Genomic DNA, 24,842 nt, shown 5'->3' with positions numbered 1-24,842 from the left:
CACCTTTGGTAGCACGTGCCCAAATACCAACTATGTTGATTTCATCAACGTTTTTTTGGTAAAACTGGTAGGTTCGTTTTGTGTTTGTTGTACATGGAAATCTTGCAAGATGGGAAAGTTTGTTTTTATATTATCTATCATCAATTTATGTGTTAGGGTGACAATTTTTTAGGTTTACAAATTCAATGATTTATTAATCTTATATTACTTCTGTTTATCGGACTTATTCTACTAGGTAATGCTGTGAAGAATAAAAAAACATTTTACAAATAAACAGTGCATTAATTTTTTTTTTAAATAATATATTTAAATAGTGTAAAAAATATGTTTTCTTTTAAAAAATACAGGTAAATCTTAGGTGAATTTTTGATTGACCTTGATTGTTATAAAAACACATTATTTATCAAAACATCTATTGTTATTTGCACGTGGGAATAGAAGCAATAGTGATTTTTAAAAAGTGGGAATACGAGGAAGGTGTCTTCCTCGAATGCCAACATTTTATATGTTACCTATTCCTTGAATGCCAACAAAAATATTTCATTAGATGTTTATATAATAACAATAGGTGTTTTTATAACTATTTAAATGTTTTTATAAGTATTGAACTGTTAAAAATAATTAGTAAACCTGATAAAATTGCAACATTTGATAAATAAAATAGTAGAATTTGGGGTTAAAATTATTATCAATTTTAAAGAAATCAATAAATTTAACCATTTGTTTTACTTTTCTTTGTAAAAGAAAGATATTTGGGGAATGGAAATGCTTTTCTTAACATAAGACATATATATAAGAAATACTAAAGAAATTTTAGTAAGATACAATTATTTCAAACTAAAAAAAGGATATTAGAGATTTATTTAATTCCACATCATTTTAAATATTTTATTAGTTAAAGTGAACTACATGAAATTTTCAAATGAACAATTGATTAAAATTTAAAAATCATAAGAAATAATTAATCAAATTTGATAACTTTCAAGCTGGAAACTGGGTGAGCATGAGTATGCGCAAAGCCCAAGCTGACACTCAGTGAGCACATGCCAAGCCAATAATGTGAAGATAAAAGGGGAGGATAGGCAAGTCATGTCATTTACTTTTCAAGTATGGCTAATGCACAGTTCAATATACAGTTTGTTGAGAATCGTCTTGGCAAAGAAAACTTGGTCTACAATAACTACAAGTACAGAGTAAAGACTAAACGGGGAAACAGATGCTACTGGAGATGTGTAAAGTCTGACTGCAAAGCTACCATCAACACACTCAATAGAATACCAGTTAACATCAGAGATCAGCATAATCACCCTTCAGATCCAGTTCAACTCAATGTTGATCAAGTACTCAAAAGAATGAACGAAAGATGTCTTGTTGAAAGCACTCCATTACCAACAATCTATGAAGACTAATTAGTCAAACTACGCAACAGAGACTGAGACAACGACTCTGAAAGACTAGTCCAGAGTAACCTTTACAACCTGCAAGTCATCACTCTTTACCCAGAGCAGTAAGACGATACCTCAACTGCCAATTTCAAGACAGGAGATCAACTTAGAGGGTAAATGGAAAGAGACGACAACTGGTGATAACTTCCTACTCATTGATGATGGAGACCAAGACCGTATCCTGATATTCAGCCCCCACTTCAACTTGAGCCACATGACAGCAGCTTCTTCTCTTTATGGTAATGGCACCTTTTACAGTTGTCCCTCTACTTTTTACCAGTTATACTCCCTACACAGCTTTGTAGATGGAGCTAAATATCCACTCGTCTTTGCGTTACTACTAAGACCAGGCAACCTACATCCGTTTCTTCTAACAACTTAAAGATAAATGTCAACAACACCAACTGCAACTTCAACCAGAGACTATAGTACTTGACTACGAGACAGCAGCACACAATGCAGCATCTACAGTGTTTCCTGTCATCACCAAGAAAGGTTGCTTTTTCCACTACACCAATTGTATCTGGCGCAAAACTCAAGACTGTGGCCTGCAAGTTCCATATTCGAACAACGAGGACATCCACAGACTGGTGAGAAGAGCAGCAGTTCTTCCAATGGTACCAACAGATGAGGTTGAGGACGTCTGGTTTTTAGTCTCTCCAAGACTTAGAGAATGTAGATACTGATATCAACACCGCAAGATTTACAGAAAACGTGACCGAGTAGTGGGTAGAAGGCAACCGTCATCTGTGGAACCATTACAACATTGTAGGACCAAGAACAACCAACAACTTAGAGGGGTGGCACTCAAAGGTCAAGAAAATCGTCCAGACTCCACACCCAAATATCTACAAGTTGATCGAGCTGTCACAACGCCAGGAAGCTGCTTCCAGATGTCAAATGCTGCAGTACGCCGCCCGTGGTAAACGAATCAACAGAAAAAAGAAAATACAGAGAAATTGAGACCAGACTCGGTAACCTGAAACAGAGACACGCCAACAGAGAGATGACAACTGTACAGAATCCTATCTTTTACACTTGTAATAAAACTGTTAAATGTGAAAAGTTCTTGTATAAACTATTCAACAATTGTTATCTGATCAAATATGTAGTGCTTTTGTCAATTTGCTTAATGTTTGCTTATGTTATTTGTATTTTTTTCTGTGTGCACTGTGTACAAATAAATAATATGTCATTCAAAATAGATTTATTTATCTTCTTTTTATGCTATAAAAAAAAGTATGAAAATATCTTCCACAACTATACAAAGTTTCATTATAATTCGTACAATAAGGTAACAAGAATTCTGAAAAGTAGAGCGACTAAACAAAATATTATGCATCACTTACAATAAAAAAAGGTGTAATATTATAACCAAGAAATTATCCTGAACAACTGAACAAAATAATCTAACACGAGATACAAAGTTTCAAAAAATTCTAACAAGTAATATGGGAGGATATTACAGCACTCACAACTATAAAATATTGCAAATAATCTCATCAAAGTCGAAAGACTCTATTGTAGAATGTGCAAATATTGACTGTGTGATGCAACACTTTTCAATGTTCATTTTAAGAAAAATCAATATTTTTCAAGCAGTGATAGTTAAAAATGACTTTCAAAAACTATGACAAATATGAACTAGATTTAGCTACCTGTAATTTACCTGTCTGCTTAATTAGTATGACTGTTTTGATAAGCATGCGCTTTTGTTGTGATAACTCCTTGCACCTATTCCTCGAATGCCAACATAATTTTACAGGTAAATTGCCGGTAGATCAAAGGATGTTGGCATTCAAGGAATAAACCACGAGGAAGACACCATATTCAACCTATGCCTACAAACAAAACACAATAGGTGTTGTTATAACAATTAATAATTAATAACAGGTAAAATACAGTCAGTATTTTAAAGCTTTAAAACTTACTCCTTTAGAATAAAACAACAACAGTTAAATACTTGCAAAATTATATTGCAGTAAAAATATGATATATGAAAAAAAAGACAAAAATATTACAATAAAACACTCTTGTTTGGTAAAATACTTCCAAAATTTTGTTGTTCTAGATATGCAATTAAAAATAAATAGGAAATGTGTCCATTGGACACAGATGATGCCCCCGCTTGCATTATGCCATATCACATAAAGTTATAAAGGGGCATAACTGAAGAACAGTAAAAGTGACGCTACCCGAATTTGTACTTGATCTGAGTGTGTGGTAAAAAGCACAGATATACAAGATTTGCTCACTTATGACTTGTTGCTGAGTATCCAAGCTAAAAAGTGTATTAAATCTGATGTATCTAAATTTAAATTTTATTTTGAAAAGGTGCTTTATTATTTTTGGTAACCATATATAAAAAATGGGCTTTCACTAATTTAACAGAGCTCTTTAGTATGATATCTATGTCTTAGACACATAATTCCCCATTTAATCATACAATATTTTATAAAGAATAGAAATCTATGCACAGAGAACTACAATTTGCTAAGCACATATGAGTAGCGGCATAATTAGGGCCCCGCCGAATGGCGGACGCCCTATAGTGATCAGTCTGTCCGTCCGTCCGTCTGTCCGTCCGTTTGTCCGTCCGTCCGTCCGTCCGTCCGTCCGTTCTGAACAAATTGTGTCCGCTCTATATCTAGAGAACCGTTATGATTTCAAAGTTTATACTTGACATGTATATTAACCAACACCAGAGGGTGTGTCATAATGTATGTACAACTTCCTAAGTCAAAGATCAAGGTCAAAAACTTTGGTTTTAGTTGACAACCCCATGTCCTATGGTAAAGATCGTGTCCGCTCTATATCTTGAGAACCATTGTGATTTCAAAGTTTATACTTGACATGTGTATAAACCAACACCAGAGGGTGTGTCATAATGTATGCACAACTTCCTAGGTCAAAGGTCAAGGTCATAAACTTCGGTTTCAGTTGACAACCCCATGTCCAATGATAAAGATACAAATTTTTTACCACACATTATTCACAGCGGGGCCCACAGAAATGGCTCCCATCTCAATGATATCTAGTTATATTAATTTACATAACATGTATAAACAATAATATTCAGATTTGGAAAGGCCAGACATGTCCTTTCTAGAAAATATCTGTCTAGGATATATGATATTCGTAACGAATACAACATCCATTTATCAGACTATTCAAAAAGAGAGGCGAAAGATACCAAAGGGACATTCTAACTCATAAGTCGAAAATAAACTGACAACGCCATGACGAAAAAAAAAAAGAAAAAGACCAAAAGATAAACAACAGTATACAAAATACAACATAGCAAACTTAAGACTGAGCAACACAAAACTCACCATAAACCGGGGGTGATCTCAAGTCTCTTACAGTATTATCAGATATATTTTTATATGTTTTATTCTGATGTCAGTATTTACGAAATATGTGTTTTCGTATAATAGAATACATGGAAATGCAGAATAAAGCACTATTGTAATAAGAAGTAACACAAATATATACAAAAACACATTTATTTCATAAATACTGAACTATGAAAAAATACACTTTTCAATGTGAAGCAGATTTTAAATAGTGCTATATTCATTATTTCCATGCATTTGATTTGATTCTACTTTAGAAAAATATCATCAAATATTTTCGTCATATATTGTATTATATTCACATGATACTGGTACAAAAGAGATCAGCAACACATAGAGTTGCCTTCATTTTGACTATTACAAGTAACAAAAATAGTTTTGGGTACACTTAAACGCCAATTTTAAACTGGTTGTAAATTGATAGACCCTTAATTAATTTTTGTTTTTATAACACTTAAGGTAGATAGGGTGTCTTCCTCCATCTTGGATTTTGTAATACCTGAAAACAATCGGTCTAGATCTTTAATAGAATGTGCAAATTTTGAGAGTAGTAGGTAATTCATGTGTAAGAATTTTCATTTCTATATAGAAAATGACATGTTTTATCATATTTATGGTTGTATTTTACAAAAAACAGAAAACTTTTGTTTGATTCAATGTTTTCCAACTTTGCCACATAAGGGGAGGCAACTCAAATGTAAGGGCAGATAATTCAGATAAAGGTACTTTTACAATAGAATGTGTTAGGATTTTACCTATTTTATTATGTAGCAAGAAAACGGGTCCGGTGACCCCATTTTTTCTTTTTCTTATCTGAAAGCATACTATTAAAGCTATCTTCTCATATTTTATCTCAAAATTCTATGGTGTAGTTTTCGTTTTATGGCAGAAAATTGGGTTTTCCATGCATAATCTATACAAAATCTGTTAATTTTGAACAACCTGTAGCGTGAAAATAAGCCCCGTGACCCATTCTTTTTATCATTTTTTTTTAAAAAGCTTGATATAAACTACATTTTGGCAAATTATTAAAAAATTCTATGGATTATAATTTAGACACCCCATCTACCTTAATCTGTTATATTTTATTCAACATATGCCAACATTTTTTCATATAATTTTATACCTAAATTTCAAAATGTTGACATAGGTTGAATGTACCATACAGAGGTAGGTATGTTTTCTCTTCCGAAAAAGTCTAATGAATATTTAGAGTATGCAAAACTATAGAGTCTGAGAGATAATTTGAATTTGTGTTTTATAAAGAAATGATAGCTATTATTACCGCTAATACTTTGGTTTTGACATGGTCTTTAACATCATTGTTGCTAAGGATAGAAAATAATGAAAAGAGTTTACTCCAGCAAAAATCTTATATTAAAAAGTTCAAATCTTTGCAAACATTTAAAAATAACAAAAACTGTTGTAGTCAAATAGAATAATAACACAAGAGATCATGTGATATTGCTCAATATGGGTTACTTAATTGTATAAATTTAAATGCACCAAATTAAAAGAAGATTCAATTGAACTGTTATTTAAGTAGGTGATTACAGTCGTTCTATAGTTAGTGTGACAGGTCAGAGCTCTAGGTCATGGTCAAATTTATCTGATATACAAGTTTTAAAGATGGAAATTTAAATATGCTTTTTTTGAAAGATTATATTCAGCAGTGCCTCTGAGATACGGCTTTAAAGAGTTGAATAAAAACAAAACTTTAATAAAAGGATGCACAACGATAATGTGTTTTGGAAAAAAATTAAGTGTCATAACATTTGAATTACGTAATTAGCGCATCTCGATCACTTTTGATAAAACAGTAATGGATTAATGTTACATCGTTGATTTTTAATATTTAGAAGTGATTTGTGACTGTTATGCACACTTACGTATAAGCAGAGACATCTGTACGCATTCTGGTTTAAGTTTGCTATAAACACACTAGAAATCTTATTTATTAAAAGTTATTGTTTTAACACGTAATATCATTTGAGGTCAGCCAAACACCAATTCAACAACAAGGAGTGTTTCCACAGATCGCATAAGGTATTCAACTTGATAAATCAAAATTTATTTCAAGAAACGTTTTGTAATTTTTTGCTATAAACAAACCTGGCCAGTAAAATATGAGCATTATTTTATAACATTGAAAGTTTAAAGTTGTTTGTATAATTGATTTTACATTTCATTTATTTCAGCTTTCTTTCAAAGTTTCTTTCGCTGGGTTTATTTTTCTTTTAGCGGGTTTGATCTTTTTATTGTGTTCAATAAGTAATAGTAAAATTTATTTCCACAATAATATTGTTTTTGTTTAGGTATATGAATTCCTAAATAACACTTGGAAATCAATTTTGATCAATGAATTTGTCACCATTTAACTTAGTTTGGTCCTGAATATGCATGAAATGCTTGCAACTGAACATTAAACAAACGGCAAATATCCACCAATCCATCTGCAATTACGCTATCCTCTGTTACATACCTGTCATTTTGTCACATGCTTGAATAAATTTCGTGTTGTAAGCCGATTTTGTCCTACATTTGAATTGTTCTTGTCCAGTATTACATTCCTTCAACAGGTTTAAATGTAAAACTAAATCCTATAAAATTAATTTGGTGCATTGGTTCTCTGAAACGCAATTTTGTACATTTGAGCGTGTCAAACCCCTCATGTAGTAGTGTGTTCGGTATGTACAAACATATGTAGTAGTGTGTTCGGTATGTATAAACATATGTAGTAGTGTGTTCGGTATGTATAAACATATGTAGTAGTGTGTTCGGTATGTATAAACATATGTAGTAGTGTGTTCGGTACGTATAAACATATGTAGTAGTGTGTTCGGTACGTATAAACATATGTAGTAGTGTGTTCGGTACGTATACACATATGTAGTAGTGTGTTCGGTATGTATACACATATGTAGTAGTGTGTTCGGTGTGTATAAACATACAACAAAAGTCTATGTTGTAGTCAGTGATGGTTTCATTTCACATATTTTACAATTCAGAGGAAGGACGACACTCTGCACACGGCACGCAGATTTGTCTCATATTATCGATCGGTCGCAGTTTGTTACAAGCCCGTCATGGTGTGAACATCACCTGGACGCTCCAAATTTGTTGAATGAGATTATAAACATGAGCAGTAATATACAGTTGTAATTATTATACAATATTCCTACATGTATATATAATGAACGAATTTGGTAATTGTCATTTTTTTTTTTTGCTGGGGATATACATATTTACCCGTTATTAAGCTGCTAAATCCGGTGGACTTTTATCTTACGGCATGTACATAATTGAATACTCGTTTATTGAATCATTTAATTGATTTTCAGTTTTTATTCGAAACATAATTATATTAATAAGAAATTATTAATAAAGGAATTTCTTCATTTATCAGTTCCAAAATTAAAAAAAAACAAACAAACGAGAAAACAAAATAGACAAGGGACTATATTAAGTCCTAGAGCCGATCGATACACAAAAAATACAAATTAAAAGAATAAAAAGTTATTTTACATGTTTTTTTCATCTATTTTCCAATAAGTTCCATAATAAAAAAATATAAATACAGTTAACCTTTTTTTAATATTTTAATGATTTTTTAATAGAAAATCTTAAAAACATAAGAAAGTACAAATAAAAGGTAAAAAATAATTCAACAAAAACGATAAATTTATTAATGTAACTTTATTTCCTGTTTCTTTTCCTCCTATATTCATCAATACGAAGGTAGGACAGAAATCACACACAAAAAAAATTGAAGGAGAAGAAGTCACAAATTAGTATCTATATAATTTTTTGGCAAAGATCTAAAAAAAAAATCTTCTTCAACTTTTACATATTGAAAACATTTGTAGTGAACCATCAATAATTTTTCTAGGGAAAAAAGAATATCAAAAGGACTTATTGACTACCTTCATGGCACCAATACATTGTAAATATATATCCTTTGTATGGTTCAAAATAATATAACCTCTATCCAAAAATGCTAATATAAAAAATAAGGAGATGTGTGGTATGACTGCAAATGAAGCAACTATCTAGCAGAGTTCAAACAATAATAAAAGGCTCCGACATGAAACATGTGAAATAATGCAAACTAAAAAAAACTAACGAAATAATCTATACAATACAATTTACGGAAAAGAATTATGACAGAGAACCACCAACTACACACAAATAAATTTTGAAAATCTGTCCTGACAATGTTATTACTTTTAAATTTTATGAATTATAACAAATTTTGAAAGTATTTGGTTTATTTTAGAACTTACAATTTGTTGTAATTTTATTATTGACAATGATAGAAGAAAACTAAGAGTTTCATTGTATATCACCAGAAAGTTGAAAAAAGAGAAAAATACAGTCACTGATGTTTCTCATATTGCGAGTTAAGGTGAAATTGTTTTTGTTTAAACGTTTTTATTTCTATAAATATCAAGCCCGATACATTCTCTGCTATGGATAAATGTTGTTGGTAGTTTTGTCAATGTCTCTATTTAAGCTATTGCTGTTTTTTTTTTAAATAACTACATACATTATTTTGTCTAGTAGGATTGCGGTCTCGTTGATTTGTACCTTTATCTCCTCTTATTCATATTCATTTCCAAATAATGTTGGTGACATACAATTTGTCAGAGATTTTGATAGGAATTCGTATACAGTCAAGGAAAATAATATATTTGAAATCCTTCCATGACACAATAATGCCTTTAATACATATTGTTCTAATTATGCAGTCAGCATTTAAAAGGATATTAATGTTTATGTAACAGCTGAATAAAATTTACGGTATTAAAACGAAAGAATCAAAGTGTACATAAATATTGCAAAAGAATATTGTGTTTTTACAACACACACGTAAAACTAAATTTAAAAACTTACTTATCATTGCTTCATGTTTTACTGGATAATCAGAGTTTTATGGAAGTTGCATGTTGAGTGCAACTTTAGATACGAAACCATATTGATATTTTGTAGAAAACCTGCTTTCTGCAATAATTTAACATAAATCCTGTATTATCAATAAATTTCAATTTTTCCAGGAGAAAAACCATTCAAAATGAAAAAAAAAAATGTTCCCGTCGTAAAATATATGTTCCAATGGGAAGAAAAATTGTTCCCATAGGAAGAACAAATTTTTCCCTTTCTGCACCCATTGTATAAAAAAAATTTAATCAACGTGTGGTTCATTTGATCTCAGTTCTTCATTGGTTAAAATCCGATTATGACGTCGAATTTTCTTGCTTTCCTTTGAATTTCCTATTGAGACGGCATGAAAAAAGGCGACCATGCCTGATGACGTCACATAGAAAGAACAGATCTTTTTGCAGTTATTCAAAAAGAAGGAATAAGTTTGCCTGCATATTGTTTGAAAATCATTAGAGAAACAGATTCCACCACCAAATCTCGTGTAATACGATATTTATCCACTCTCGACAGTTAAATTTTAAATATTTAAAACGCTCGGCGAGCCTCGCGTTTTGAATTTGAAAATTTAACTGTCTCGAGTGGATAAATATCGTATCACACTCGATGCAGTGGTAGAATCTATATGTATGAGACAGAAATGACGTATATCAGTTTTATATAGGAGCACGAAAGATGGATGATATTAAACTAAATATATTGCACCACAGGACACATACGAAATACTTCAAATAAAATGTACCAAACAAACACGATACTTACAAATCACACAAGAGTACTACATATCTTAAAAATGTTGAAATTATTTATATATAAGATTTACTTATACATGTTATACGTGATGTAAAATATTTTATATTGAAAGATATTGTCAGAACAACAGGATTCCAGAAACGTATAAAAAATGTCCTTGTTGAATTATATCTTGATGGCTGTTATACTTCTCTTTGCTGTGTATGCATGTGACAGCTATTCTTTTCACCAGGGTAAGAATTAATTTATAATTGAAATAGATTCAACTTTATAATGTTTCCTTTCCTTTTTATTGAATATAAGTGGCGTCCGAAGAAAGGACTTCGATTATATCGGACTCATCAGTTAAACTTATAATGAATACATTCGTAATGGACGATGGGACATGTTTAAAATCATTGTTTTACTAGTTGAGATTTTTTATATGCGCCGTTTCTACCCAAATGAAAAACAAAGCAATAATAATTGCGCCGAAGAAGTACATACCTGTTACTTAAGTTAAAAACTATCCGTGAATTGAAAAAAAAAGGACAAAACGAATACTCTCTTTTGCTGAAATACCGTCTGTTCAGAAATAATGTTTAAACTTTTCTTTCGATAGTCCATGTCATAAAACTGATTTATGGGATTGTAAATATTCTACTCCAAGTAAAATAAATCAAGTAAAGTACACATATTAGTTTTTCTCACGCAACCAACGAAATTGTATACTGTAAATGTGAATTCAGTTAGAATATCTCTTCAGTTAGAAACAATCTTGGATAAATGGTATGCTACTAATCTCGACGTCATGTTACTTGTTTGTCATACAGATCCTTGTTTCGTGGATCGATATTCCAACATTATTATTCAGATGGATACAAATTGTTCACCTCTTCTCGTCGAATCGATCTTTAACTCATATGAAACAAAATTGATATAACACTTTATAAGTTACAAAAAGAATATGATTTTGATTAACGATTTTTTATTTGATTGCATATTATGTACAAGAATATTACATTGGGGTATTTGTGAACATAGTAATCTCCAAATATATGCAGTCAGAAAATGGTTAATTAAATAACTGCAAGTCTAAGTCTCCGTTTTAAATGCAAATCCTATTAAAGGTTATAATTTTATGCAATGCTGTCAGTAATTAGTTCTGCACATCTACATTCTTTATCGTAAACCCAATTTTCATGAAATCGCTTTCATGTATATTATCCAGATATTTTGTCGTTCGAATTTAATAACTTTTAAACAAATACATATAACGCGTTATTTATTGTCAAGATGTAAGTTCATTCCCCCGATTTTTTTGCAAACATGAAATTTTGAAAATAAAAATGAAAATGAAAGAGGACACTGGCTACCTTTTGACTATTATATTAAGGAAATGCTTGTCACTTTCCGAAGTTTCTCTCTCTCAAAAATAGTACATTTGCTTTTTTATAGAGAAGCCAAATATATGATATTTAAACTTTGTTGAAGCTCCAACTAGCCTTCAGGGATAGACACAGCTTCTTCGACCTCATTTTTTATTGTACATATGTGAATTTTCAGTTTTATTGTATATTCAATTTTTTTTTATTCGTCACAAACTTACTGTTCACAATTAATATGACAATAAAATAACTTAAATAAATTTCAAGATTATCTTTAAATTTTGGAAAAACACGTCATAAAAGATAGACGAGAGATACCAAAAGGACATTGACACTCATAAGTCGAAAAAACTGACAACGCCATAGCAAAATACAAAGAAGACCAAAAGACAAACAACAGTATATATAATAGACAAAAGAAAACTAAAGTCTGAGCAATACGAACCCCACCAAAAAATGTGGGTGATCTTAGGTACTCCGGAAGGGTAACCAGATCCTGCTCCTCATGTCGCAACCGTCTTGTTGCTCATATAAGTACAAATCCGGTGATAAGTCGAATTTGGTAGGTCACATTAGGGATAAATGGGACGGGATTGTGGTTACAACAATAAGAACATATTCGTCGTCATCTGTGAAACACATCGGTCAACTAGCTTGTGATGGCGTCCGTAAAAATTTCGAAGGGATGATTTCAACTTAACCACTTGGAGCTCTTGGTTTTATAGCTGCCTTGTGAGCATCAACTCTCTATGAAGGAAAGCATGGTAGGAAAGGCAAGCCCTGTAATATCGAATCAACTGGGAGATATATACTCTATATGCAGGTGCTGCTCAAATATTACTACGTATAAATTGAAAGTTCACAATTGGGAAGCTGAAATCATCTCTTATGTCGTAAAGTGTTGTTCTCAATGCAACCGACTCTCATTATCAATTTATAGATTTATGTCATGATATGAGACAGACTTAACTATATCTGTTGTATCGTTTATTTCAAGTTCGACGGGATCGATGCGTTCTACAAAGTCACCACATTTTTAATTATTTATCTCATTCTATTTAAGAAGGTCCTGTATGAAGTCAGTTTTATATGTGTAGGACTCTAAAGTGCGATGGGGACGCTAAAACGCGATGGTCACGCTAAAGTGCGATGGTCTACGCTAAAGTGCGGTGGTTTGATACGTAAAGTACGATGGTCTGTGTTATTAAATGGAACACGCTAAAGTCCGATGGCTCAATACGCTAAAGTGCGTTTTCCCGACAAAAATGGAAATCAACAAAAAAAAAGCGGATTACCTTAATAGTGACGATGTGTATGAAACACTTTGAAAACCATATTTTTCAGTAGTTCGGTAAAATTAATTGATAAAGTAATATAAACTTATTGTTGCTTGTTGAACGTAAAGTGGTAAATATCACATGCATATACAGGACGATCATACGCATGATCATTTGATCATTTATTCTGAAATAATTTTAGTATTTCTACTATTCATGTTAAGGTTACAAAATATAATTTAACTTGAGAGGAAAAGGAGATTCTGGAGATGGCTCACTTGGATGTTGAGGAATTAAATTCGTCCAATTTTAATTTAGCAGCTTCTATGTTTGTAATCAAATGTTATGAACTTGCGTGAAATAAAGTCTTCTTTTTACTTTCTAATGGAATCATTCTATAAAACATTTTTTTACAATATGGTTCGTTATTTCTGTTAAAGATATGGATATACGTTAACTAGACAGTAACCTAACGACCAGATAGACCAAATGTCATTAATGTAAGCAACTATAGGTTACCGCATGGCCTTTAACGCGGAGCATTGGCTATCACCGCATAGTATTCTAACTTCAACGTATATACTAGCAACTGCAATGTACTCATTACACTTTTTTGACAACTATCGTACTTTGAACAAAAAAATGAGACACATATATACCCAGGACCAAATGTCGTTGATATATATACAACTAATAACTACGGCCTTTAACGTGGAGCCTTAGCCTACGCCGCATAGCAATCTTTATATTATATATACATAGGGCCACACAATGTCCAGTGTAAACCAAATAAGAAGAGAAAGACAACGGCTTGATTAATAACCATAATAATAAACGAAAAACTACAATAATAGGAACACAGAAACAAACGAAAACCATTGCCTGAACCCCATTCCCGTTGACAATAAAAAAATCAAGCATCTTGATAATGTCAGTTTCAGAGAATTGTTTGTTTTAATCAGGGTGATATTTTACAAAGTACGATTTATTCCTCCTTAAGACAACGTTGGCCATTCTTTGTTATGACTCAAAGCAGTACCAATTCTTTTAATTTTTTTTTAGGTTGGAATTGGGAATACTTGTGTAAAGGGTGGAAAAGTCAAATGATTTAATACTTTTGCAAGATGAAAGAGCCTTAGGTTGCATGCAATTTAACAGATCTTTGGAATTTTTAAGTATCCACATATGATTAACGCTGCCTCTAAAATAGGTAGTTTCAAAATAACTTTGAAACCCGGCTTTGATTGCTGATAACATTATTGTTAATAATGACGAAAGAGGTTTTATAGAGCACTTGAAAGACCCAGCAATATAACGTTGTTTGTAAGGACACTTATGGAATTTAGGTAGCCAATACAGTAATCAAAGATCCAGTTTTTCATATTTGGTTGACATTCCACAGGAACATAGAACAGATCTATGATTATCAAGGATTTCCTCCTTGGTTAGAGTCGTGGGTCTATATGTTGAGTTTCGAAGTGAATTGTTAATACCTAATTCATTTATCAAACAGTTTGTGTAATGTTATTTGCACACAAAAACGATGTGGTATTGGGCTTTGTGTGCTGGGACAACACCATATTTTAAATTTGTAAAGACCCAAATGTTGCAAAACACTTGTCCTACCTCTATGACAAATATGTTGTTGTCCCCGCAGGTAAAGCCCCAAACAACATCGTTTTGTGTGTAAATATCATTAAATAAACTGTTTGATAAATGAATTAGGTATTGACAATTCATTTGGAAACTCAACATATACCCTCACGACACTTACCAAAGAGGAAATCCTAGATAATCATAGGTCTGTTCTATGTTCCTTTGGAATTTCAACCAAAGATGAAGAACTGGATCTTCCATCACTGTATTGGATACATAAACTGCATAAGTGTCCTTACAAACAACGGTATATTGCTGGGTCTTCCAAGTGCTCCACGAAACCTCTTTCTAAATTATTAACATCTATTTTATCAGCAATCAAAGCCGGCCTCCAAAGTTATTTTGAAACTGCCTATTCTAGAGGTGGCGTGCATCAGATGTGGATACTAAAATATTCCAAAGATCTTTTAGAGTACATACAATCTAAGACTCTCTCATCTTGCAATAGTATTAAAACATTTGACTTTTCTACACTTTACACAAGTATTTACCATTCCAAACTAAAAGACAAATCAAAGGGTTGGTATTACTTTGTTTCATTAAAAAGAATGGCGAACGTAGATACAAGTCTCTTGGGGAGGGATAAATCCTACTTTGTAAAGAATCACTCTGATTCAAACAAAAAATTCTCTGAAACTGACATTATCAAGATGCTTGATATCTTGATTGACAACATATTTGTTACGTTTGGAAGATGTGTTTTACAACAGACTGTCGGAATTCCAATGGGAACCAATTGTGTCCCTCTTCTTGCCGACTTGTTTCTTTATTATTATGAGGCTGACTTCATACAAGAACTTCTTAGGAAGAAAGATAAGAAGTTAGCAATATCCTTTAACTTTACGTTCCGCTATATAGATGATGTTCTCTCACACTAAATAATACAAAATTTGGTGACTATGTTGAACGAATCTATCCCATCGAACTAGAGATAAAGGATACTACAGATACAGTTAAGTCTGCCTCATATCTTGACTTACATCTAGAAATTGACAATGAGGGTCGGTTGAAAACAAAACTTTACGACAAAAGAGATGATTTCAGCTTACCAATTGTGAACTTTCCATTTCTATGTAGCAACATTCCAGCAGCGCCTGCATACGGAGTATATATCTCCAAATTGATACGATATTCCCGGGCTTGTATTTCCTATCATGATTTTCTTGATAGAGGATTGCTGCTCACAAGGAAGCTATTAAACCAAGAGTTCCAAATGGTGAAGTTGAAATCATCCCTTCGCAAATTTTACGGACGCCATCACGAGTTGGTTGACCGTTATGGAATAACCGTTTCACAGATGATATCGGATATGTTCCTTATGTCGTAACTACAATACCCTTCCCTTTTCACGAATGTGACCTATAGAATTAGACTATTTACCGGATTTGTAATGACATAAGCAACATGACGGGTGCCACATGTGGAGCAGGATCTGCTTACCCTTCCGGAGCACCTGAGATCACCCCCAGTTTTTGGTGGGGTTCGTGTTGCTTAGTCTTTAGTATTCTATTTTGTGTCATCTGTAATATTATTCGTCTGTTTGTCTTTTTATTTTTGGCCATGGCGTTGTCAGTTTGTTTTCGATCTATGAGTTTGACTGTCCCTCTGGTATCTTTTGTCCCTCTTTTGTGCCAAAATAACATGGCCTGTGGGATTATGCATGAATGGGGGACTATCACAGGTACAATCTGGAGGTTTAGACTTGAAGTCGTCAATATTGAGACCCTACAACAAGTGTTTGTAATTGAAAATTGTAGTTGCAAATGGGTTGGAATAGGTTTAAAAAATGATAGGTACAGACCGATCCTTAATATATATGTTTTTTTTTCGAGTAAACTGATCAGATTTATGATGTAGTATATTGACAAAGAGGATGACATCGAGACCTTTCTTTGTAAAGGAAAGTTTTAGAAAGTATCTATACGCTTAATGTTGTTTTTGGCTCTTCTACTAAGAAATTGATTTTTGATATATTTTGGCCTGGAACAGCACTTTTTTAAAAGACATTACGAAACACGCATTTTTGTGTAGTGTAAAGATAAGAACTGTTGGGATTTTCTTTTAAACCGTTGAAAAGATTTAAAGCAGTCTATTGAAATTGTGCAGATTAATATCATCAGGATTTCAACCACCAACTTACAACAGTCTCCGGGACAAGTTTGCACTTCCGCTGAGTGCAAAAGTTGTCACCTTAATTTTTGGAGTTAAGTCAAAATAAAGTTGATAACTTGGTTGGTATTGGTTCCCTGATATTTGTCCTAAAAAATTTTGGCTCTAGCACCACTGTTGAAAAAGTTATGCCCCTTTTTTCAACAATTTCCTCAGAGGAAAAGTAGTTTTCCTCAAGGGAAATCAAATTTCCCTGAAGGAAAAAGATTTTTCCTTCAGGGAAATTGTATTTTCCTCAAGGGAAAAAGATTTCCCTTAGGGAATTTGCTGCATTAATATTTCCTTTGAGGAAATTCTATTTCCTGTGAGGAAATTCTAATTCCTGTGAGGAAATTTGCGGCTTCAAATTTTCCTTTGAGGAAATTCTATTTCCTCTGAGGAAATTTGAGGCTTCAAATTTTCCTCTGAGGAAATACTTTTTCCTGTGAGGAAATTTGCAGCTTCAAATTTTCCTTTGAGGAAATACTTTTTCCTGTGAGGAAATTTTGTCAACAGCAATTTACTGTGAGGAAATTTTTGACAAACACTTTTCCTTGAGGGAAAATTCAAGACCACAAATTTCCTCTAAGGAAAACATTGTTCTCCAAATTTCCTCTATGGAAATTTCTCTCATTCAATTTTCCTCTATGAAAATTTCATAACAGTAAAAACAGTATGAATATAATTTTTCCTGAGACTGAATAATTGATACAAAAGATAGTTAAAACTTTAATAAAATGTTCACTGATGAGTAACATGACATACAAAAACAATAGGCTAGCTGTTTGAGACAATACAATAATAAGCAAAATGCTATGAATATCATACTATTTGTGATGTTATTAATATTGTGCTCATATTTGCGGATTAAATAAAATAACCACTTTTCATGTTAATTTAACTTTTCTGCTGCGTACAATTATTCAATCCCCTACAAAACAGTTCAGTGCATTAATAATTCCATCCACCAGACATCTTCCTTCAATTGGTAGAGAATACATTTTTGCGATTTGTTCTTCAAACATCTTCCTCTATATAGTTGATATGACAGAGCTATGTACATGAATGGATAAAGTAGGTGTTTATTTCGACAAAAAAATACTTTTTTTTCTACATTTCTCCCTAATCCTTCAGTTTAGGTTGTTGCAATTACACAATTGTGTTCTTGTGCATCTATGATTGTACTCCATTTTGTTTACAGCCATTTTGTAGAAATTTCCTATTTTCTTTTTCCAGGTAAGCACACATTTCATTTCACATTAATCCAATTAGCACACAATGTAGAAAAGTATTAACCTTAAGTTTCCTCTTCTGTATTGATCTGTTGATGATCATGAAAACCAAGAAGTCTCTGCACCTATAAATACACAAAATATAAATAGAGAAAAAAACAGCAATATGAAATAAGCTTATTTTATCATGTTTAATATGAACATTTTGAGAAACTTAAATTTGATATTCCTACTAATCATGATTATGAGTTCTGTTATTTCAGTGCTTTGTGTCCACGACTTAATATCAGTCGTTTTAGTGCCTTGCAGTGATAATGAGTTGAGCCACTTTCAACAGTTTTTACAGTTTGTTCATATGTTGTGCTATTTGAACCACTGTCCTAGATTATGGTTAGGTGGAGTGCTCACAGACATGATTGTTTTCTCATTATCGAAGGCCGTCATTGGTCTTTAATTGCTTGCATCCACTTCATTGAACTCTGGTGGATAGATAACTCATTTACCATACCACATCTTCTTATTTTTATAATAGTCATCATTCAAGGGCAATCACTTTTATTATATAGAAGTGGTCTTACCATTTAGGCCTTGTTGTCTTCTGTTTATCTTGTTTTGCCGATCATTTCTACTGTACAGTTGTAATTGTTTATATTTTTCTTTATCTTCTATATTTCTTGCCCTAAACTTAAAAAAGGTAAAAACTATAATTTAATGACAGTCACTATAACTATTATGATACATCAGTATGTGTTTTTCTATATACCATAATATAAAAAAGAATGAAATATTTGTGCTATTTCATTTCACAGACTATTTGCCAGTCAACAGTTTCAAAGACATAACCACGGTCAATAGTTTAACAAACAAACATTCCCGTACTTTTTCATCGTGTTCATACTAATTTTTCAATGGACAACAATGACGTGATTAACTATTTTTCTATGATTTGTGTGCTTGACAACATTAAACTCTGAAATATTGTTAACAGTATAATCTGTATGTGTCTGTCGTCAAAATTTCAAATTAATATATTACTTACAGAAGCAATTAAAACAAGAGGCTCACAAAATGAATGTGGTCTAAGAACTTAAAAATTTCTAATTTACCTATTGAAACCGTATCATTATTATTTGCTTTTATATATAAATCAGAAATAACCAATTTAAAATGGAAAATTTTAAAGAAAACAAAAGGAAAAAAAGTAAAAAAAATCCCCCCAACTTTTTCAACCCCCTTATGATTCATCACCCCCAAACTCAATCCCAGCCTTCCCTATGTGGTACGGTACCTTGCAGTACAATTTCAGAGCGATCCATACACTTGAACACAAAGTTATTGTCTGGAAACAAGAAAAATGCTTGTTTTTTGGCCCCTTTTTGGCCCCAAATTCCTAAACGTTTAGGGCAATTACCCCCAAACTCAATCCCAGCTTTTCCCCTGTGAAATGGAACCTTGTAGTACAATTTCATAAAGATCCATACACTTACACACAAGTTATTGTACTAAAACTAGCAAAATGCTTGTTTTTTGCCCCTTTTTTGCCCCTAATTCCTAAAATTTTGAGGCAATTACCCCCAAAATCAATCCCAGCCTTCCCTTTGTGGTATGGTACCTTGCAGTACAATTTCAGAGAGATCCATACACTTGAACACAAGTTATTGTCTGGAAACTAGAAAAATGCTTATTTTTGGCCCCTTATTCCTAAACATTTTGGGCAATTACCCCCAAAATCAATTCCAGCTTTCCCTTTGTGATATGGAACCTTGTAGTACAATTTCAGAAAGATCCATACACTTACACACAAGTTATTGTCATGAAACTAGAAAAATGCTTGTTTTTTACCCCTTTTTTTTGGCCCCTAATTCCTAAAATTTTGAGGCAATTACCCCCAAAATCAATCCCAGCATTCCCTTTGTGATATGGAATCTTGTGGTACAATGTCAGAGAGATCCATACACTAACACACAAGTTATGTCCGGAAGTTACAAAAATGCTTATTTTTGGCCCCTAATTCCTTAACTGTTGGTACCATAACCCCCAAAATCAATCCCAATCTTCCTTTTGTGGTATTGAACCTTAAGGTAAAATTTCATCGAGATCCATTAACTTCAACTAAAGTTTGAGTGTGAAAACCAATGTGTCTTTGGACGACGATGACGCCACCAACGTCAACGTCATACCAATATTTTGACCACAAAATAAAAACTGCAGTTTCCTTAAAATTACCAATCTAGTGGCAGCAACCCAACAATGGATTGTTAGATTAATCTGAAAATTTAATGGCTGATAGAACTTGACATAATGAACAATTTCACCTCACATAAGATTTGCTCTAAATGCTTTAGTGTTTGAGATATAATCCAAAAACTGCATTTTACCCCTATGTTCTATTTTTAGACATGGCAGCCATGTTTATTGATGAAACAGAAAATAAAACACAAGCTTTATTCTAAATACCCTAAGGATCATTCAGCCTCAGTTTGGTTGGAATTGGTTCAGTAGTTTCGGAGGAGAAAATTTTTTAAAGTTAGAAAACATGATAAACAAATTGTGTAAAATTGTCGTTAAAGTGCAATAACTCCTTAAGAGGTCCATTGACAATTTTGGTTATAGAAACTTATCTGTAGATCTTACTTTGCTGAACATTTTTGCTGTTTACAGTTTATCTTTATCATTAATAATATTAAAGATAATAACCAAAAACTGCAAATATTTCTTGAAATTACCAATTAAGTGACAGCAACCCAACAATCATGACAATGGGTTATTACATTCATCAGAAAATTTCAGGGCTGATAGAACTTTGAATACCTAATGAATAATTAACTCTGTGTCAGATTTGCTCTAAATGCTTTGGGTTTTGAGATAAAAGCCAAAAACTGCATTTACCCCTATGTTCATATTTAGCCATGACAACCATGTAACAAAACACAAACTTTATTGTAAATACCCTAAAGATCATTCAGCTTAAGTTTGGTAGGAATTGGTTCAGTAGAGGAGAAGATGTATGAAACAGTTTACACCCGACGGACGCCAATGGTTGACGAAAAACAACGACAGACGACGACGGACGCCAAGTGATGGCAAAATCGCACTGTTCCTTCGGAACGATGAGCAAAAAGGCAAATTTAAAAAATTGCGCTGGCTCTATCCAAAAGAGATTTTAACAGTGTAGTGTACTACTTTTGGGACAGGACATATTAACATAATAGAAAAATCTATAAGCTATAACTCAAAATATGGACAATTTTATGTTTAAAGGGTCTTTAATTTAGTTTGACAACTTCACAGACATACTAATATTTGACCTTTTCAAACTATACCAAATCACTACTTAGGCCCCAAAAAATATATGTCTGTTTAAGGTTACATACTTTAAAAAAAAGGCTAGGTAGGTCGGTATTTCCATTTTATTTTATTTTTTCATTTTATTTTTTGCGACATGATTTTGAGTCATGCCGTTTCGTCTTGTCGTGGTCTGAGTTGATCCTTGGCCAATTTTACCCGTTATTTTAATGATTGGATTATTTCCCTTGGTTATTGGTTGGGGACAAAATGGCGGCAAAGTGTTTATTTCATCACATGAGTCAAGAATTTCCTTATAACAGCTGTCATATTCACGATTGTGAACATTGGGATGTATCAGGCAATTGATTTATATTATTGGCAACACAAACTTCATTTTTGACACGAGTTCAGTTAATTTTTGCTTTTACGACGGAAATAAAATGACTTAGGGTCGGCGCTCAAAAGGATGGTCGGTCGGGTAACCGTAAACAGATATATATTTTTGTTTGGCCTTAAGGATGTTCGCTACTCCGTTTCAAAATAACAAGCTTTTTAAAAGAATATGAATAAAGGAACTAAAAAAACAGAAAAAATGAAGGGTCCGTGTGCTTGTTTTTAAGATATAAGCCATTAAAAATTTGCCGGGAAGTGATTCTCTCTAGACTTTTCATACACTTAACACTGGCACCTTTTTCTTTCAAAAGCTATGGAAAAATAACAAGGATTTTATAAGATTTTCAAATATGGCTTTTTAAACTATGTAATAAAAATATGAAAAGAAAAGTAGGGGTTTGCGGGCTAAATTTTTTTAATGGCACTGCATGGATAAAACCAGAGGATTCCGAATATCTGGTAAAAATGTCATTCATCCGCAATAAATTTGGAAGGAGTATGAAAATAATTTGCAAGTTATACACTATATCCACACTAGAGACCTAATAGAGTAGAAATACTAATTTTAATCAAACTTGGCATGAACTAAGATTAGAGAATTATAAGACAGTTTACCTAGTTTCATGGCAATAGCATATATACATTAAAGACTATAAGTTTGAACTTTGGGTTGTTAATTTTTTGCCGTTAACGTTTAACTATCAAAATTTGGGCCTACATAATTTAAATATTGCAAAAAATTGCTTTTTAAATGTCTTTATAACTATTTATATATAATTGTGTATGTCACATGTATGTACATAATGTATTTTAATGTAAAGCAGCTCAATACTCATTTGCTGTCTCATATTTATTTCAATTCTTCAAAAGTCGAATTTATATGAGCCTATGCCTAAAATTAGAGATTTCAAAATTAAGGGGGGGGGGGGGGGGGGGGGGGGAGCGGCTAATATTAAAATTCTTCATGTATATTTAAAAAATTATTTGTATTTCAAAAGGAAAGAAAGTTACTTATCTGCTTATAGCATACCACATGAGTAGAACAAGGTCCCATTAGGCCATGGAAGACTGAATAACATTTAAGGTCAATATATAGGCAGTAACACATTTTTACATGTATATGAAAAGGCATACACATAAGCTAGAGGAAATAAAAAAGTGTTTCTTTTTGGTAATTTGTAGGCTAAGGTGACATCATACAAGAAGTATGAGTGATTCTCAAACTAAAATAAAATAATTTCATCCCCCTACTTCATTGTACTTACTTTTTATGCATAAAAAATATAAATAAATAAATTTTAAAGTAATACATGGTCCACACTAGGAAATCTTTTTGTAAAAAATGAAAATCAACGGATGATAACTGTGTACTTGGACTAACAATTAAGATTTCACATGCTGAAATGTCTCGTCAGTCCAATCTCAATCAGTGAAATAAACTATTGTTTTTTTTTTTTAAAGTCATATGGAAGTAGTCCAAATAATTATGACGCATTGCAAGGCTTTTTTTCTCTCTCTGACGCCGTAGGAAGGAGAAGTGAGTTGACATAACATGTATGTTATCATGCAAAATCAACAGTAATATTCCACACTCCGGCATCGGAGTCTTTCCCGTACCAGGAAGAAGAAGAAGAAGAAGTAATGAGTATACCTGTCATCGTCACTGCAAATGGATCATTATTACTAGGGGGAATGGAACCAATAAATTGATCGGATCCGATATGAAGTTCCCAGTAACGGAGAACCTCTAACTTTGAGGTAATATTATTAGTGTCGGTGGTCTCACAAATGAATCAGGGTGAATTGCAGGTACATTAATTAGCAGAGAATAGACAATTATCAACTTGTTATTCATTATCTCGCAGTTATTTACGGTTAATTTAATAATTAGCTGTATATATCCCCAAACAGGTGCTCGGAGCTAGTACTAGTCTATGACTTTTAAGTAACAATTATATTTATATTCACAATCAGTGGCGGATCGAAGGGGGATGGGATCCGGGGGTTTGATTCCCCTTTTTGTGAACGATCATTGCATTTAATCAGAGACATATATGTCTCTGATTTAATGGAGACATATATTTCAGTGGCGGACCCAGAACTTTTTGTAAGGGGGGGGGGGGGGGGGGGGGGGGGGGGGGGGGGCTGACTGATCTGGTAAACGGACAGAAAGTCACAGGACAAAAAGTCACAGGACATAAAGTCACAAATTTGATAGGACAAAAAGTCACAGGACAAAAAGTCACAAATAATTTGTTGACAATTGTTTGAATATATAAGAGAAAGATCTTGAAATATTTTCTTTTTATTACATATATTCATTTCTAAGTTTAGGAAATTGTTCATAAGCCTTGATAAATGAAAATTTATTAAATTTTAATCATGCAAAGGATATATTTCTTGGCACAATGAAGCCTTTTAAGTACCAAGCCACTTTGACATTTTGTTTTCATAACAATTATTTGATCATTATTGATATTTATTGAATAAATTTTAATTACGAAGTTGCTTCATATATAATATTTCAAGAAAAAACAAAAATTTAATTTTTTAAATTTGTGTTTTCTTGTTTAAAGAAAAATAATCTCAAAACTGAATTGTGACTTTTTGTCCTGTGACTTTTTGTCCGTGACTTTTTGTCTGTGACTTTTTGTCCTGTGACTTTCTGTCCTACATTCGACTGATCTAAGGGGGGCCCGCTCCAGTCATGCTTCAGTGATTCACTATATAATCAACCAAATTTTTCCCACCAAAGGGGGGGGCCCAGCCCCCCCCCCCCCCTGGATCTGCCTATGTATTAAGACCCCCTTTATCCTGGCTAGAATCGCCCCTGATATTACATGTAAATCAAGTCCCGGGTTAATTACTGTTAGCATAATAGCATAACGGTAATCACAAAGAGTGTGGTAATTTTAAAAAGGACGAGGATTTATAAATATACAATTCTTGAAGAGGGGGAGAGTGCACTTCACGATGATCGAAAAAAAAG

The 24,842-nt window shown here is 32.6% G+C and overlaps 1 protein-coding gene and 2 long non-coding RNA genes across 6 annotated transcripts in view; 1 reads left to right on the top strand and 2 right to left on the bottom strand.

Annotated features, from left to right (window-relative positions):
• Positions 1-24,842, bottom strand: part of LOC127725386 (perlucin-like protein) — a 196,721-nt gene that overhangs the window by 87,501 nt on the left and 84,378 nt on the right. The gene's annotated exons all lie outside the window — the stretch shown is intronic.
• LOC127725390 (uncharacterized) overlaps positions 1-24,842 on the top strand; it is a 75,490-nt gene that overhangs the window by 5,925 nt on the left and 44,723 nt on the right. Inside the window, exon 2 of the long non-coding RNA XR_007992981.1 lies at positions 10,605-10,725. This is a non-coding gene — a long non-coding RNA (uncharacterized LOC127725390). The remainder of the gene's footprint in view (positions 1-10,604; positions 10,726-24,842) is intronic.
• Positions 17,657-23,441, bottom strand: LOC127725388 (uncharacterized). Of its 3 annotated transcripts, none has more exons than XR_007992979.1 (3): positions 23,235-23,441; positions 18,751-18,856; positions 17,657-18,297 (listed from the first exon to the last, which is right to left on the bottom strand). It is a non-coding gene; the product is annotated as an uncharacterized LOC127725388 (long non-coding RNA). The 3 variants fall into 3 exon arrangements; XR_007992980.1 differs by having other exon boundaries at positions 23,119-23,242; XR_007992978.1 differs by lacking the exon at positions 23,235-23,441 and having other exon boundaries at positions 18,751-19,286.

Source organism: Mytilus californianus, unplaced genomic scaffold, assembly GCF_021869535.1.
Source record: "Mytilus californianus isolate M0D057914Y unplaced genomic scaffold, xbMytCali1.0.p SCAF_15, whole genome shotgun sequence".
In the NCBI taxonomy this organism is placed as follows: domain Eukaryota; kingdom Metazoa; phylum Mollusca; class Bivalvia; order Mytilida; family Mytilidae; genus Mytilus; species Mytilus californianus.
This window is presented reverse-complemented; position numbering and strand designations above follow the sequence as displayed.